Below are 18,733 nucleotides of genomic sequence, written 5' to 3'. Positions count from 1 at the left end.
CACACTCTGTTTCCCACTGCCAAGCCAACTTTGTATCAAATTGGCAAGCTCTCCCTGAATCCCATATGATCGAACTTTACTAAACAGTCTACCACACAGAACTTGGTCAAAGGCCTTCCTAATGTCCATGTAGACAATATCTATTGCTCTGCCTTCATTTATCTTCATGGTCACATCCTCAAAAAACTCAAATAATTTCGTGAGACACGATTTCCCATGCGCAAAGCCATGTTGACTATCCCAAATCAGTCCTTGCCTCTCCAAGTGCGTGCAAATCTGACCTCTCAGAATCCATTCCAACAACTTACCCACCACGGACATCAGACTCACTGGCCTATAGTTCACATCCACTTTCCTGCCCTTTTCCCTGTAACCCTGGATTCCCCTTCTGATAAAGAATTTATCCAGCTCAGCCTTAGATATACACAAGGATTCTACCCCCACAGCTCCCCATGGCAAGATGTTCTAAAGACTCGTAACCCTCTGAGAGAAGAAATTCCTCCTCATCTCATCTGATGTCTCTTTATTCTGAGACTGTGCCCTTGGTCTCTCCCATGTGGGGAAACATCTTCCCAGCATTTACACTGTCAAGCCCCTTCAGAATCCTATACATTTTCAAAAGCTGGCCTCTTATGCTTCTAAATTTCAAAGAATAGGGTTCCAATTTGTCTTGTCTTTGCTTATAAGACAATCCTTCTATACAAGGTATCATCTCATGAACCTTCTGTTAACTGCTTCCAATGAAAATTTTCCTTAAATCAGGGGATCAAAATTGCTCACAGTACTGAGGATGTGGTCTCACCAGTCACAATAAGGTTTCCCTACTCTTATACTCCAATGCCCTTAAAATATGGGCCAACATTCCATTAGCTTTCCTGATTACCTGCTGTACCAGTTATGCTAGCTTTCTGTGTTTCGTGCACAGATACCCCTAGGTCCCTTTTTGTGTGTTTTTATATCACTCAGGGGATGTGAGCTTCACTGACTAGGTCAGTATTTATTGCCCATCCCTAATTGCTCAGAGGGCAGTTAAGAGTTAACACATTGCTGTGAGTGTGGACTCACATGTAGGCCAAACCAGGTAAGGATGACAGATTTCCTTTCCTAAAGGACATTGGTTGCAGCTTTTTACAGTTTTTTTTTCTATTTTCCCACATTATAGTCCATTTTCCAACATTTTTTCACTTACTTAACCTGTCAATATCTCTCTGTAAGCTGTTTGTATCCCACTCACAACCCGCTTTTTCACTTATTTTTGTGTTGCCTGCAAATTTGGCTAAGTACATCTGCTTCCTTCCTCCAAATAATGAAATATATATATTGTAAATAGTTGTGGTCCCAGCACTGATTCCTCTGGAGCCCCACTGGTCACAGGTCATCAACTGAAAAATAACCACTTGCTGTTTCCTGCCCATAAACTAACTCTCTATCCGTGCTGGTATACTACCTCCAACGCTGTTATCATATGGCTTACCCTATCGTGAAATAAAAACTGAAAGAACTGCGGATGTTCTAAATCAGAAGCAAAAATATAAATTGCTGGAAAAGCTCAGTATGTCTCAGCTGTGGAGAGAAATCAGAGTTAACGTTTCGGGTCAAGTGACCCTTTCTCAGAAGGGTTCCTTATAAAAGAAGTTCTGGGATTTACATATTAATGAACCGAAACCTGCAAACCATTCTAAAAGATGAAAGACTTAAAAACAATTGAGGTTTGTTCAATATATCGTTTTACTTGCATGACGCTGTAACCTTTTACTATAAATTCTGTGTCTTATGGTTGTGCTTCACAACCACCTGATGAAGGAGCAGTGCTCTGAAAGCTAGTGTTTCCAAATAAACCTGGGCGGCACGGTGGCACAGTGGTTAGCACTGTTGCCTCACAGCGCCAGAGACCTGGGTTCAATTCCTGTCTCAGGCAACTGACTGTGTGGAGTTTGCACATTCTCCCCGTGTCTGCGTGGATTTCCTCCAGGTGCTCCGGTTTCCTCCCACAGTCCAAAGATGTGCAGGTCAGGTGAATTGGCCATGCTAAATTGCCTGTAGTGTTAGGTAAGGGGTAAATGTAGGGGTTTGGTTGGTTTGCGCTTCGGCGGGTCAGTGTGGACTTGTTGGGCCGAAGGGCCTGTTTCCACACTGTAAGTAATCTAAACCTGTTGGACTATAACCTGGTGTTGTGTGATTTTTATTGTTGTCCGATACTGGCACCTCCACATCATTGGAATTACAATGATAGTTGCCAGTGCAGCCCAAGGTGCAGCACTGAAGCAACATCCTGGAAGTGGATCAGAGATGAGCCATGAGACCTCTCAAAGGCTGGCATCTTTCAGAGCAGCAGTATCCAGGTACCCACTCCAAGTTCTTTGTCTAGATTTTTCAAGGTTGAGCCCGTTTGGCTCATTTGTCAAGATGGAAATATCAACAAAATGTGTTGCGTCCTTAATAAGAAATTCAACAAACAAGTAACTCGTTGAGGCTGTTTTTGTTAGAGAGAAGAAGGTTGAAGGTGAATTAATTGATAATCAGCGGGTTAGATAGGGTGGACAGTGAGAGCCGTTTTCCTTGGTTGACGATGGCTAGCTCAAAGGGACATAGCTTTAAATTGAGGGGTGATAGATATAGGACAGATGTCAGAGGTAGTTTCTTTACACAGAGAGTAGTAAGGGTGTGGATGCCCTGCCTGCAACAGTCATAGACTCACCAACTTTAAGGGCATTTAAATGGTCATTGGATAAACATATGGATGAAAATGGAATAGTGTAGGATAGATGGACTTCGGATTGGTTTCACAGGACGGTGCAACATTGAGGGCCAAAGGGCGTGTACTGCGCTGGAATGCTCGGTGTCCTATGTTCTTGGTTGATTTTGTTATCCTTAATATGGGAATCCCAAAATATTTCACAGCCAATAAAGCAAACAAATGTCACTGATGTAATCTAGGAAACATAGAAGCAAATATGTCAGAGCAAACTCCCAAAAACAATAATTCAGTCATGATCAGCTTATGTTAATTCCTGTTGGTTGAGACACATACATTGACCAAGACAATAGTAAAACTCTCCTGTTTTTCTTCAGAATGTTTTATATCCATCTGAGAGGGCAGACAGGATTTCAGTCTATTGTCTCCTCTGTGCATTACAGTACTGCCTCAGTGTCAGTGTAGATTTTGTTCTCAAATCCCCAGAGTGTGACTTGCACCCACAACCTACTGACTCAAAGGTGAGACTACTGATTGGGGAGTAGATTAGATTAGATTACAGTGTGGAAACAGGCCCTTCGGCCCAACAAGTCCACACCGACCCACCGATGCCCCTATATTTACCCCTATACCCAACACTACAGGCAATTTAGCATGGCCAATTCACCTAGCCTGCACATCTTTGGACTGTGGGAGGAAACCGGAGCACCCAGAGGAAACCCACGCAGACACGGGGAGAATGTGCAAACTCCACACAGTCAGTCGCCTGAGGCGGGAATTGAACCCGGGTCTCTGGCGCTGTGAGGCAACAGTGCTAACCACTGTGCCACCGTGCCGCCCACTAGTTGCAACTTGTACCATACTGACCTCAGCCACCAGACTGCCTGAGATTTTCATTAAAAGTAAGAGAAAGCCGCACCTCTTGAACATGTAGCAAGGAATCCAGTCTTCCCAGTTGAATGAGCTTTGGGAGGATTTACTTTGTGACATCTGTGTCCCAGTAAATAATTGAGCAGCACTGAACTGCCAGTCCCAAAGTCTGAGAATGGGATTTGTGACTGAACAGTGCACAGAGGCCATGAATCTACTGAAAGTAGCTTTCTATACTCAGTGTTTCAAACAACTTTAGCCACCATTCGGGGACATGCAACGGTGAAGAATACTCACAATTACTGTACTGGGTTATTTCACTGCATTTCACTAATGTTTGGAAACAAACGATTTTCAGGAATTCTGCTCCCTGCACCATTCCAAAGACCTATTGCTCGTCAAAGCCAGTGAGGAGTATGATGGAATATTCCCTACTTGCCTGGATAAGTACAACTCCAACAACACACAAGACTCTTGACATCATCCAGGTGAATGCAGCCTGCTTGATATCCATGCGTCACCTGAAAGACCCACTCTGTCCAGCTTCAATGCATGGTAGCAGCAGCACACACCCTCTGCATGATGCCCTGCAGCAACTCACTAACTCTGTGCAGACAACATTTTCTCTGTGGTAAAAACAGGACTGCAGATGCTGAAAACCAGATTCTAGATTAGAGAGGTGCTGGAAAAGCACAGCAGTTCAGGCAGCATCCGAGGAGCAGGAAAATCGACGTTTCGGGCAAAAGCCCTCATGGTCCCTATGAACATAAAGGAAAAAGGCAACATACAAATAGGAACACTATCAGCTGCAAACATTCTCCAAACTCACACAGTATCAGAACCTGGAAACTATATCTCCATTGTTTTATTGTTGCTGGATCGAAACCATTGCAGCAGTGGGAGTGGTGAGAGCAGGGGGCTGCCGGGAGGGTAAATTTTTCCTGTTAAATACTTACATCATGAATAGGTGGAGAAAACACACAACTGGAGGTGAAGCAGACACGGGGTCTGCTGGGTACATGAACTGATATATTCAGGTTGCGGCTGAACCCGAGACACTACACGTGTCTTCCACCCACATGTCTACACGTCTCCCACCCATCTGCCTCCTCTAACCAAAAAAAAGACCCTGTGTGGAGGGTTGCTAAGGTAAGGACTTTTAAAATGTATTCAATCTCTATTGGCAATGTTAGAGCAGAGGGGATGGAGGCTAGGGCAGCTGCATGCTTCTCTTGCAGGATGTGGGAGGTAAGGGTCACCGCTAGTGTCTCTGCTGACTTCGCCTGCGAGAAGTGCACCCAACTCCAGCTGCTCACAGACCATGTTAGGGAACCGAGGCTGGATGAACTTTGGATCATTTGGGAGGCTGACGGGGTGATACAGAGGAGTCACAGGGAGGTGGTCACACCTAAGTTACAGGATAACGATAGCTGGGTGACCATCAGGAGAGGGAAAGGCAATAGGCAGACAGTACAGAGACTCCCTGTGGTCGTTCCCCTTGACAATAGGTATACTGTTTTGGATACTGTTTGTGGCGGGGGGGGGTCCCTATCAGGGGAAAGCCACAGTGGCCAGGTCTCTGGCACTGAACCTGACTCTGTGGCTCAGAAGGGAAGGGGGGAGAATAGGACAGCGATAGTGCTTGGAGCATCAATGGTTTGTGGAACGGACAGGAGATTCTGTGGTCGTGAACGAGACTCCCAGGTGATATATTGCCCCCTGGACGCCAGCATCAGGGATGTCTTGGATCAAATCTACAGGATTCTAAAAGGGGAGGGTGAGCAGCCAGAAGTTGTGCTATACATCGGTACCAATGACATAGGTAGGGAAAGAGAGGAGGACCTGAAAAGTAAATATAGGGATTTAGGTTGGGAGCCAGAAGGCAGGATGAGCAGAGTAGTAATCTCAGGATTGCTACCAGTGCCACGTGCTAATGAAGCTAGGAACAGAGAGCGAGTGCAGATAAACACGTGGCTGCAGAGCTGGTGTAGGAGGGAGGGCTTCAGATACATGGATCATTGGGATATCTTCTGGGGAAGGTGGGACCTGTACAAGGAAGACAGGTTACACCTGAACGGGAGGTTTGTGAAAGGTCTTCATGAGGGTTTAAACTAGCTTGATGGGTGGGAGGTGGGAACTGGAGCCACGGACCAGAGGATGGGGTATTTGGTGAACAGGCAGATACAGCGTGCAGAGAGCCTGTGAGGAAGGATAGACAGTCGATAGGGCAAAGTTGCAGTTAGTGTAATGGGTTGAAGTGTGTCTATTTTAAAGTAAGAAGTATCAGGAATAAGGGCGATGAACTCAGAACATGGATCAGTACTTGGAACTATGATATTGTGGCTATTAAGGAGACTTGGATATCACAGGGGCAGGAATGGTTGTTGGGTATTCCAGGATTTAGATGTTTCAAAAGGAATAAGGGGGGAGGCTAATTAGGGATAGTATCACAGCTGCAGAAAGAGAAGTTGTTGTGGAGTGTGTTTCTACAGAGTCAGTGTAGAAAATAGCAACAGGGATACAGAGGAGCAGATTGGGAGGCAGATTTTGGAAAGGTGCAGAAGCAACAAGAGTTGTTGTCATGGGTGACTTTAACTTCCCTAATATTGATTGGAACCTCCTTAGTTCAAGTAATTTGGCTGGAGCAGTTTTTGTCAGGTGTATTGAGGAAGGAATCCTGACTCAGTATGTAGATAGTCCAATGAGAGGGGAAGCCATATTGGATTTGGTGCTTGACAACGAACAAGGTCAGGTGTCAGATCTCTCAGTGGGAGAGCATTTGGTGATAGTGATCACAATTCCCCGACCTTTACTATAGTCATGGAGAGGGGTAGGAACAGACATTATGGGAAAGTATTTAATTGGGGCAGGGGCAATTACAATACTATTAGGTAGGAACTGTGGAGCATAAATTGGGAACAGACATTCTCAGAAAAATGCCCGACAGAAGTATGGAGGTTGTTTCTGGAGCACTTGTTGATAGTGCTGGATAGGTTTGTCCCACTGAGGAAAGGAAGGGATGGTAGGGTGAAGGAACCTTGGGTGACAAGGGATGTGGAACATCTAGTCAAGAGGAAGAAGGAAGCTTATTTAAGGTTGAGAAGGCAAGGATCAGACAAGGCTCTAGAGGGTTACACGGTAGCCAGGAAGGAATTGAAGAATGGACTTAGAGCTAGAAGGGGGCATGAAAAAGCTTTACCAGGTAGCATTAAGGAAAACCTTAAAGTGTTCTACACTTATGTGAGGATCAAGAGGATGGCCAGAGTGAGGGTCGGGCTGATCAGGGAGAGTGGAGGGAATGTGCCTGGAGTTGGAGGAGGTAGGGGAGGACCTTAATGAATACCTTGCTTCAGTATGCACTAGTGAAAGGGACCTTGTCATTTGTGAGGATAGTGTGAAACAGGCTGTTATGCTCGAACAGGTTGGTATTAAGAAGGAGGATGTTCTGAAAAGTTTGCAAAACATAAGGATAGATAAGTCCCCTGGGCCAGACGGGATATACCCAAGGTTTCTACGGCAAGCAAGGGAAGAGATTGCTGTGCCTTTGGCGATGGCCTCACTATCCACTGGAGTAGTACCAAATGATTGGAGGGTGGCAAACGTTATTCCCTTGATCAAAAAAGGGAATAGGGATGATTCTGGGAATTACAGACCCGTCTTATGTCGGTGGCAGGCAGATTAATGGAAAGGATTCTGAGAGATAGGATTTATGATTACTTGGAAAACCATAGTTTGATGAGATATAGTCAGCATGGCTTTGTGAGGGGTAAGTCATAGCCTCACAAGCTTTATTGAATGCTTTGAGGATGTGACAATGCACATTGATGAAAGTAGTGCAGTGGATGTAGATTTTAGCAAGGTGTTTGATAAGATTCTCCATGTTAGGTTACAGAGATACAGAGAAATTTGGCTGTCTGGATAAAGAATTGGCTGGCCCAAGGAAGACAGAGGGTGGTAGTAGATGGAAAGTATTCAGCCTGGAGTTTGGTGACTAGTGGTGCTCTGTAGGGATCTATTCTGGGATCTCTGCTCTTTGCAATTTTCATAAATGACATGAATGATGAAGTGGAAGCGTGAGTTAGCAGGTTTGCTGATGACATGGTTGGTGGAGTTGTGGATAGTGTAGAGGGCTGTTGTATGTTGCAGTGGGACATTGACAGGATGCAGAACTGGGCTAATAAGTGGTAGATGGAATTCAACCTGGAAAAGTATGAAGTGATTCATTTATAGGGTCAAATTTGAATCTAGATTGCAAGGTTAAAGGCAGGATTCTTGGCAGTATGGAGGAACAGAAGGAACTTGGGGTCGACGCCCATAGATCCCTCAAAATTGCCAACCAAGTTGATAGGGTTGTTAAGAAGGCTTATGGTGTATTGGTTTTCATTTTAAGGGAGATTGAGTTTAAGAGCCACGAGGTTATACTGCAGCTCTATAAAGCCTTGGTTAGACCACACTTGGAATATTGTGTTCAGTTCTGGTCACCTCTTTAGAAAAGATATGGAAGCTTTAGAGAAGGTGCAGATTTCCCAGGATGCTGCCTGGACTGGAGGGCATGTCTTATGAAAAAAGGTTGAGATAGCTAAAGCTTTTCTCATTGGAGCAAAAAAGGATAAGAGGTGATATTGATAGAGGTGTGCAAGACGTAGAGAGGCATAGATAGAGGGCATAGCCAGAGACTTTTTCCCAGGGTGGAAATGGTTATCACAAGGGGATGTAATTTTAAGGCGATTGGAGGCTGGCTTATGGTATGGTGGCACAGTGGTTCGCACTGCTGCTTCACAGCGCCTGAGACCTGGGTTCAATTCCTGCCTCGGGCGACTCTCTGTGTGGAGTCCTTCCTGAAAGCCTTAGCTGCACAATCCTCATCAATATATTTAGTCACCATTTCAAAAAACTCAATTAAATTAGTCAGACAGGATCTCCCTCGAACAAATCTGTCCTAACTATCTCTGATCAATCACTGCCTTTCCAAGTGTTGATCTCAGAATTTCTTCCAGTAATTTCTCTACTTCTGACGTGTTACTAACTGGTCAGTAATTATCTGGCCTATCCCTACTGCTCTTCTTGAACAAAGGAACTGTATTAGCTATCCTCTAGTCATCTGGCAGTTGGCCTGTGGCCAGCGAAGTATTAAATATCTCTGTAAGGGACCCTAGCAATTCCCTCCCTTGCCTTCCAAAGCAGATTGTGATACATCTCATCAGGCCCTGGGGATTTATGTTTCATTATGCTACTAACACATCTAATATCTCCTTTTTATTTATCTTAGCATACTCTAGACCCTCACCATCCCAACTAAAATCCCCGGCTACAATGTCTTTCTCTTTTGGGGTGGTATAATTGTGCAGTGGCTAGCACTGCTGCCTCACAGCGCCAGGGACCTGGGTTTGATTCCTGCATCGGGTGACTGTCTGTGTGGAGTTGTACATTCTCTTTGTGTCTGTGTGGGTTTCCCCAGATGCTCTAGTTTCCTCCCACAGTCCAAAGATGTGCAAGTCAGGTGAATTGGCCATGCTAAATTGCCCATACTGTTAGGTGCATTAGTCAGGGGGTAAGTGTAGGGGAATGGGTCTGGGTGGGTTACTCTTCAGAGGGTCGGTGTGGACTTGTTGGGCTAAAGGGCCTGTTTCCACACTGTAGGAAATCTAATCTTTGTGGATAGAGATGAGAAATATTCATTTAAGATCTCACAATGACCACTGGTTTCATGCACATGTTGCCCCTTTGGTCTCCAATGGGCATCAAATCTTTCTGTGGAAATCCTCTTGATTTACTAATAAAAAGCCTTAGAATCAATCCCTCCCATCCCAATCACATCCCTCTTAACCCTTCTCCAACTGTTCCCTCACTGTTAAGCCTAACCCAGGTTGAATCACCTCATCCACTGAATAGCCCCACTTTTATTATCATTGGCCTCCAGGAAGTTGAACCTATCTCTAAATGGGGATATAAACAGTGATACAAAACTCATTGATGGCTCCCTGCTCTGGCTATCAGGCTTGCTTCTGGGGGTGGAGCAGATAAACTGTGGTTGGTATCTTAAATGGTGGCTTCACCACAACCTTCAGCCTGTGGGTCAGGTTACTGAAACCTTAGCCCTGTTATTTGTATGATGTTGTTATGGGGCAGCATTTAGGTAAGAAAGAGGAGGGGGTGCCAGGCAAGATCCTTGAGGGTCACCAGAGGGAACAATGCAATAGCATGCACAGGAGTACAGTCTTAGCAAACTGAATAACCAAGAAGAGATATGGGAAGGTGATGGTCAACTCATGTCAAAGAGATGAAAAGATGGTTTATGGTGATCAGAGTTGCAGAGGAAATGTCATTTGCATTTTTGGGTTTTTGTTAGTTCATTCATGGCATGTAGGTGTCTCTGGCTAGGCCAGAATTTATTGCCCATTTCTAATTATCCAGAGAGCACTAAGAGTCAACTACATTAGTGTGGGACTGGAGTCACAAGTAGGCCAGACCAGGTAAGGATGGCAGTTTCCTTTCCTAAAGGACATTGGTGAACTAATGTTTTTTTTCTCTGACAACTACATTCTTAATTCCAGATTTTTATTGAATACAAATCCCACCACCTGCCAATGTGGGATTCAAACCTGGGTCCCTGGAACATTACCAGGGTCAACAGTCCAGCCATAATGCCATTAATTTGTTACTTCCCCTTAAAGTCTGGGATGAGGTGGAGTGAGAAAGGGAGGATGATGAATGGGTAGAATAAACATGTGGGAAGAAGAGATGAGCTATAAAATGTATGGTGTGTGGCGAGGTTTCTGGCTGGCCTATGGGTGAGATGTGTGGGTGGGGTTCAGGGTGGTGGGTGTTAGTGGTTTTTGCAGTTGAAGTGTGGGTGAAAATTTTGTGCAGAGTGTATGTTGCTCAGAACTTATGTACCAAGGGTGAAGAGCAAAAATTTGAGATACTTGTTTTGAAAATTGAATTGAAAATGCATTTTTGACAAAGTAAATAAGTAAATCAGGAAATAGTGATTGACGTGATAAAAATCTAAAAGTATTGAGAGAAAGGAAGGCCTTTAATGACAAGATCTGTGTTTATAGAATGTTGTACCCCATCAAAAGCTTTCAAAGACTTCACCAGAAAGTTATTCTGAAGTAGGAATATGATGCTTGCCATTGTGAATGAGGAGATAAGGAATTGTAAAGTTTGAGATTATGGAACAGAATAAACTAGACAGAGATGGGAATAAGGGTTCAGGATTAAGAAAGGACAAGGGATTAACATTCAGAAAAGCACAGCAATTCAGAGACTATACCTCAATAGTACTTCATTGGTTTTAAGTTGAAGTGGTGAATGGTGCTATATAAATGCAAGTTCTTTTACATTTTGTTCTCAAAACAATAATAAAACTGGAGCTAGAATTGTTACGAGAACAGACAGGGAGGATGGGGAAAGGGAAAGTGAGAGTGAGGCCACAATGACAGAATCAGTGAGTGGAATCTCCTCAGCCCTGAACAACAGGGACTAGGGCGAGAAATTTAGGAGAATTGTGTAAAATGTCTAGTGAAGCTTTGCTCAATGTTGAGGCTGTTAATGTTACATCTTCCAAATAAGTTCCAGATGAGATTCTCACTAGTCAGTGGTCAGTGGTCCATTAACAGGGATAATTGCACATTATCACCCTCATTAGTACTTAATCTCAGCTCTCCTCTATCCTACCACCCATAGAATTGAAACTAGCTACTGGGAATTCCTGAATGGAAGTCTGAGTGGGTATCTGACAACTCCGATTTGTTATTTGTTCCTCTAGATCTCCACCGTGGACATTCAAAACCAACATTTCAGGGCAGCAACTGCAGGTAGCCCACATCTACAGACACTGGTATCAGGCAGGTACTAGCTTCTCCACATCTTTACAGCTCAATAGCTCTGATGGACTGAATGCTGCTGCATGGGTATGGTGTACACAGGGTTAGGCTCCCAGAGCCGTGTTTGCCAACACCAAAAACTGTGCACAAAGGGCTCTGCCTGTGAGATCCTTTATGCACGCCCGGACTCTCAGACGCAATGCACGCTGCCCTCGAAGCAGCTGTGGTGGGGACGAGACTGTCACACATCTCCTTCTGGAATGTGCCTACGCAGAAGAAGTCTGGAGAGGAATGCAGTGGTGTTTGTCGAGGTTCGTCCCGAGCAGCGCCGTGACGCGGGACTCCGTGCTCTACGGCCTGTTCCCCGGGACGCACAGCGAGACGAACATCAACTGTGCCTGGAGGATCATCAACTCGGTGAAGGACGCTCTCTGGGTGGTCTGAAACCTGTTGATCGTCCAGCTGAAGGAGTTGACCCCCACTGAGTGTTGCAGACGGCACATTCCAAGGTCCAGGACTACGTGTTGAGGGACGCGCTGAAACTTGGGGCAGCTGCTGCCAAGGCGTGGTGGGGAAAGACCACCGTGTAACATCTGACGCCTCAGCTAAATATATGGATATATGATTGATAAATGTACAGACCTGTATATACAAATGATAAATTCTGATCTCTGTATGCAAAGAAATTGAATGTTTACGTATGTATGGCATGACCAACTGTACAGACCATCAAAATATTTTATGAATAAAGTATATTTTTGAAATAAAAAAAACTGTGCACAACTATACATGCGCTCATTGGTTAACACATGGTTCCACTCACTGCCATTATGACATTGACTTTACATCTGATGTCACACAAAAATGCATGACCATACACGTGCAAGGAAGCTTGCGTGATTTTGAACTAGGATTCACTGGTGGGAAGAGATGTTTGCAGGATATAGGGGGAGTTGCCAGAGTGAGAAGAGAAAAGGGCCCAGAAGCCAGAGGGTGGGCCTGGGACAAGGAAAGCCCAGGTGTTAGGAGGCCCTTTCTCTTTCTGTCTATCATCCACACTTCCTCATGGCTCTCACCACCCACCTTCTCCTTCAGGTCTCTGCCAGATTCTGACCTCCCCATCCCTCCCATTCTCCCACTCTCCCCATCCTGATCTCCACCCCGCCCTGTCTTAATCTCTTCCTCCATAAGACCATAGGATAGAGGAGCAGCACGGTGGCTCAGTGGTTAGCACTGCTGCCTCACAGCACCAGGGTCCCAGGTTCAATTCCAGCCTCGGGCCTGTCTGTGTGGAGTTTGCACACTTTCCCTGTGTCTGTGTGGGTTTCCTCCAGGTGCTCTAGTTTCCTCCCACAGTCCAAAGATGTACAGAATTGGTGAATTGGCCATGCTAAATTGTCCCCATAGTGTTAGGTGCATTAGTCAAAGGGAAATGGGTCTGGTTGGGTTACTCTTCAGAGGGTCAGTGTGGAATGGTTGGGCTGAATGGTCTGTTTCCACACTGTAAAGAATCTAATTAAAAAATTTGGCCACTCAGCCTATTAACTCTGTTCTGTCATTCGATCACAGCTGATATGTTTCTTAAACCCATTCCCCTGCCTTGATCTCCTTACTAAGCAAAAAAACTTTCAATCTCTGTTTTAAATACACTCAATGACTTGGCCTTGAAAATACACAGAGATCAGTCAGGGATCCGGCTAGTCGTCAGTCAGAACTGCCCATCCATTCAGTCTGGGGTTGGGGGGGGGCTGTGGGGGAATGTTCTGAAGAATAGTCATACAGGACCCAGAACATTAAGTCTGCTTGTCTGTCCACCAATGCTGCCTGACTTGCTGACTTTCTTCTACATTCTGTATGTGTGCTTTTTCCGATTTCAACATCCTTACATATACACACGCACACTCTCTCTCTCTCTCTCACGGATATACACACTGTTATGAAGATGTGGGTGTCCTGTACCTTTCAGAGAGTTAAAAGCTAGCAGTGACAGCATCAAGTGTCCTCAATAAGACACAATGCCTGGAAACAACAAAACAGATTCACATTAGGCTAATCAGTTTAAATTGTGCCCCCAAAAATACCAAACTCCAAACCAGTTTGAATTGAGTACACTGATAATCTTAAAAGCCAATGACATAATCCGATGCTTTGGGGGTATAAGACTGGGGAAGGTTGAACAGTTGAGAGGAGAACTGCTCAGCTATCAGCACGTAAAAAGGCTGCCTGAAAAATAGCTCTCTTAAAAGCACCTTTATCGATCAGTAATCTGTGAAGCAGAAATTCCTAAATAGAAGAAAAGAAGATTGGAATTCTGAGAAACCAAAAGCTGCCTGGTTTTGAGATAAGAAGTTTTGTGTTGTAAATCGTAATCGGGAGTTTTATTGGACTAGTATTATAGAAGGGAAGGTAACAGATAGGTTAGAGTAAGGAATTGTAAATAGTTGCTAGTTAATTATTCTGTTATACTTTAAGAAATAAAGTTGTTAATTTTTACTTTAACTATTTCTTGGTCTATCGAATTTTCTCAGATTACTGCACGGGATAAATATATTCTATGTTGTTGGTTTTAAATTAAGCAGGAGCGTTTACCCCATGTCGTAACAATGCTCACATAATCACTCACTTACAGACACATCCACACATACACTCTTACACACACTCTCACACATTCAAACTCACTCACACACATTTGTCACACTCACTGTGGAACTCATTGACGATGAGATCATTAATTGGGGTTGTTAACCAATCAGGGAGCCTTGCCAATCAGGGAGCCTTGGCTGACAGAGATAAATTGGAGATTCCGTGGCCAAACTGGCCATAAACAGGTCCAGGCAGCGGGCCATGGAGGGGGTCGTTAGGGCCAATTGCCTGCCCCTTTTCCGTGGTTGCGTTAGAGCCCGGGTGTCCTTGGCAAAGGAGCACGTGGTCTCCAGCAACACCGTGGGTTGTTCAGGGAGAGTTGGGTGCCGCAGGGAGTGGAGTGCATTATTTCATCGTCCAACTCTATTTTGATTTAATCTCTGCCCTCCCCTTCACTGTTTGATCACGCAGCATTGTCCTTTGATGTGAAGGGTACCGCTTGTCACTGGCCACTTGGGTGTTTCTTTTCTTCCTGGTGGTGGAAACTGAGTAAAGATTTATACCACTTGTAAAAAGAAAAAGAAACAAAAAATAAACAGGAGATTCAGACAGTCTCCTGACTTCAGGGACTGACTCTGAGCTGGTTTGTCACAGCCAGTGTAATATGTAAATTTAAATAAAGGGTGACTTGGTGATGGGATACTGGCAGTTATTTCATACACACGCACACACTTTTAGAGTAAGGGAGGATAGATTGCTCAAATGAGTCTGTAAAACATAAAAGAAGTTTATAGTTCATAGCTGCAGGCCGACTCTGGTGAGCTCACTTTCAGTGCTGAGGCAGTTTAAAGGTGTAGCTGTTCTTTGAGGCATATTGCTGTGGAATTGAATTCCTTCTTTAAAACGAATCTGGCTCCTTCAGAATGGAAACAAATTAATAGACTTGGTCCAAGCTAGTTAGTTGGATGGAGAGAAGGAGAGCAGGAGTTCCACATAGCTCTACTCCTGCACCAATTCTCCTCAGAAACCCATTTGCACTAAGCATACAAATAATTGAATTAGTCATGCTATCTCTCTCTAACTGTCAGTCATTCAACCATCATTATATATTCCAATTATAGCTCAATAATGTCTTAACCGTAGGTTCCATTGTCTAAGCAACTAGTCTTTAATAATTCACTTTCAATAGTTAAACACTTCAAGAACAGATGCCTGTTAATAGGGTAGGATGGGAAATCATTTGCAAACCCAGGTTGGGATGGGATCATTGTATACGGTGGTCTTATTCCAATAGGATTGTCTGGTGGGATGATGAATAATGTAATTTAGAGTCAACAAGTTTCTGAGACAACAAAGTTTATTTCTTTCAGAAGTTTAATTCCTGTTTTAAGCTGATTAATTTAAAATGAGCATTGAATATAACCACGGCTTCACGACATATGGAGCTCCTGAGTTCTGACTGAGGACACCCTGTGGAAATACAAACATAGAATGAGAAAAATTACTGACAGTTTCAAACTATTTTTCCAGCAAATTCCATTGAAACACTCAATTTGAACCAAAAAACATAGAGTCCTAGAGTCATGGAGTCCTCCATGGAGCCATGGAGACAAGCCCTTTGGCCCAAACTGGTCCATGTCGACCAAAATGTCCATCCATGCTAACTCCATTTCCCTGCACTTGGCCCATATCCCTCCAAACGTTTCCTATCCATGTACTTGTCCAACTGCACTTTAAATGTTGTTAATGTAGCCGCCTCAACCACTTCTGCTGGCAGCTCATTCCATATGCGCACCACACTTTGTATAAAAAAGTTGCCCCTCAAGGTTCCCTTTTATTAATTCCCTTCTAAAGATGAGGCGTGAAGGTTCAATTGGGGCGATTGAGGTTCAATTAAGGTAGCCAGGAAGGACCTGAAGAGAGAGCTAAGAGCAGCAAGGAGGGGACATGAAAGGTCCTTAGTTGGTAGGATTAGGGAAAACCCTAAGGCTTTCTATAGGTATGTCAGGAATAAAAGAATGACTAGGGTAGGAATAGGTGCAGTCAAGGATAGTAGTGGGAAGTTGTGTGTGGAGGCTGAAGAGATTGGGGAGACACTGAATGAATACATTTCGTCAGTATTCAATCAGGAACAGGACATTGTAATCAATGTGAGTACTGAGTCACAATTAAGTAGAATGGATGGCTTTGAGGTATGTAGAGAAGAGGTGTTGGAAATTCTGGAAAGGGTGAAAATAGATAAGTCCCCTGGGCCTGATGGCATTTATCCAAGGATTCTCTGGGAAGCAAGGGAGGAGATTGCAGAGCCATTGGCCTTGATTTTTATGTCCTCGTTGTCTACAGGAGTAGTGCCAGAAGATTGGAGGCTAGCAAATGTGGTTCCCTTGTTCAAGAAGGGGAGTAGGAATAACCCTAGTAACTATAGGCCGGTGAGTCTCACTTCTGTTGTGAGCAAAATCTTAGAGAGAATTGTAAGGGATAGGATTTATGAACATCTGGATAGGAATAATGTGATCAAGGATAGTCAGCATGATTTTGTGAAGGGCAGGTCGTGCCTCACAAACCTTATTGAATTCTTTGAGAAGGTGACTAAGGAGGTGGACGAGGGGAAAGCGGTAGATGTGGTGTATATGGATTTTAGTAAGGCGTTTGATAAGGTTCCCCATGGTAGACTACTGCAAAAAATACGGAGGTATGGCATTGAGGGTGAGTTGGAGGTTTGGATTAGGAGTTGGCTGGCTGGAAGAAGACAGAGGGTAGTAGTTGATGGCAAACGTTCATCTTGGAGTGCCGTCACTAGCGGTGTTCCGCAAGGATCTGTTTTGGGACCATTGCTGTTTGTCATTTTTATAAATGACCTGGAGGAGGGGTTAGAAGGTTGGGTGAGCAAGTTTGCGGATGATACGAAAGTCGGAGGAGTTGTAGACAGTGAGGAAGGATGTGGCAGGTTACAGCGGGATATAGATAAGCTGCAGAACTGGGCAGAAAGGTGGCAAATGGAGTTCAATGTAGCTAAGTGTGAGGTGATTCACTTTGGTAAGAGTAATTAAAAGATGGGGTACTGGGCTAATGGTCGGATACTTAGTAGTGTGGATGAGCAGAGGGATCTTGGTGTCCATGTACACAGATCTCTGAAAGTTGCCACCCAGGTAAATAGTGCGGTGAAGAAGGCATATGGCGTACTGGCTTTTATTGGTAGAGGAATTGAGTTCCGGAGTCCTGAGGCCATGTTGCAGTTGTATAAGACTCTGGTGCGGCCGCATCTGGAGTATTGTGTGCAGTTTTGGTCGCCATACTATAGGAAGGATGTGGAGGCACTGGAACGGGTGCAGAGGAGGTTTGCCAGGATGTTGCCTGGTATGGTAGAAAGATCGTATGAGGAAAGGCTGAGGCACTTGGGGTTGTTTTCATTGGAGAAAAGAAGGTTTAGGGGTGACTTGATAGAGGTGTACAAGATGATTAGGGGTTTAGATAGGGTCGACAGTGAGAATCTTTTTCCACGTATGGAGTCAGCTATTACATGGGGGCATAGCTTTAAATTAAGGGGGGGTAGGTATAGGACAGATGTTAGGGGTAGGTTCTTTATTCAGCGAGTCGTGAGTTCATGGAATACCCTGCCAGTAGCAGTGGTGGACTCTCCCTCATTATGGGCATTTAAGCGGGCATTGGATAGGCATTTGGAGGATAGTGGGCTAGTGTAGGTTAGGTGGGCTTGGATCGGCGCAACATCGAGGGCCGAAGGGCCTGTACTGCGCTGTATTCTTCTATGTTCTATGTTCTATGTTCTAACCTTAAACTCATGCCCTCGTCCTCAATTCCCCAAATCTGGGGTAAAAAACAGAGTGTATTAACCCTATCCATACCTCTCGTGACCTTAGAGGAGAAAGTGAGGGCTGCAGATGCTGGAGATCAGAGCTGAAAATGTGTTGCTGGAAAAGCGCAGCAGGTCAGGCAGCATCCAAGGAACATGAGAATCGACGCTTCGGGCATACCGAAACGTCGATTCTCCTGTTCCTTGGATGCTGCCTGACCTGCTGCGCTTTTCCAGCAACACATTTTCAGCTCTCGTGACCTTATACACGTTTATAAGATGCCCTCTCAGTCTCCTACACTTTAAAGAAAGAAGCCGTAGCTTGTCCAACCTCTCCCTATATCTCAGACCATTGCATCCTGGCAACATCCTCATAAATTTCTTCTGCACTCTTTCCAGTTTAATAACATCTTTTCTCTAGCAAGGTGACCAAAACTGAACACAATACTCTAAACGTGGCCTCACTAACATCCTGTACAACTACAGTATAACTTCTTAATTTCTATACTCAATGCCCTGACTGATGAAGGCCAATGTGCCAAAAGTCTTCTTCACTGCCCTGTCTACCTGTGACTTCACTTTCAGAGAACATTGCACCTGAACTCCTAGGTCCCTCTGTTCCGCTACACTCCTTAAGGCCCTACCATTCACCAAAACTCCTACCTTGATTTGAGTTTCCAAAACGCAAGACCTCACACTTGTCTATATTAAACTCCATTTGCCAATTCTTGGCCCACTTCCCCAGCTGATCAAGGTCCTGCTGCTATTTCTGATAACCTTCCACACTGCCCACAATACTGCTTGCTTTAGTGTCATCAGCAAACTCACTAATCATGCCTTGTACATTCTCATCCAAATCATTGACATAGATAAGAAACAGCAATGGGTCCAGAATCGACCCCTGAGGCACTCCACTAAGTCACAGGCCTCCAGTCTGACAAGCAT

The 18,733-nt window shown here is 44.5% G+C and overlaps 1 long non-coding RNA gene across 3 annotated transcripts in view; it reads right to left on the bottom strand.

Annotated features, from left to right (window-relative positions):
* Positions 1 to 15,316: 15,316 nt before the first annotated feature.
* LOC148137568 (uncharacterized) overlaps positions 15,317 to 18,733 on the bottom strand; it is a 173,970-nt gene continuing 170,553 nt past the window's right edge. For all 3 annotated transcript variants that reach the window (XR_015754181.1, XR_015754180.1, XR_015754179.1), the window contains exon 3: positions 15,317 to 15,447. This is a non-coding gene — a long non-coding RNA (uncharacterized LOC148137568). The remainder of the gene's footprint in view (positions 15,448 to 18,733) is intronic.

The sequence above is a fragment of the Chiloscyllium plagiosum genome, unplaced genomic scaffold (assembly GCF_037043375.1).
Source record: "Chiloscyllium plagiosum isolate Xiang-an unplaced genomic scaffold, Cpla_swu_hap1 HiC_scaffold_42, whole genome shotgun sequence".
Lineage (NCBI taxonomy): Eukaryota > Metazoa > Chordata > Chondrichthyes > Orectolobiformes > Hemiscylliidae > Chiloscyllium > Chiloscyllium plagiosum.
This window is presented reverse-complemented; position numbering and strand designations above follow the sequence as displayed.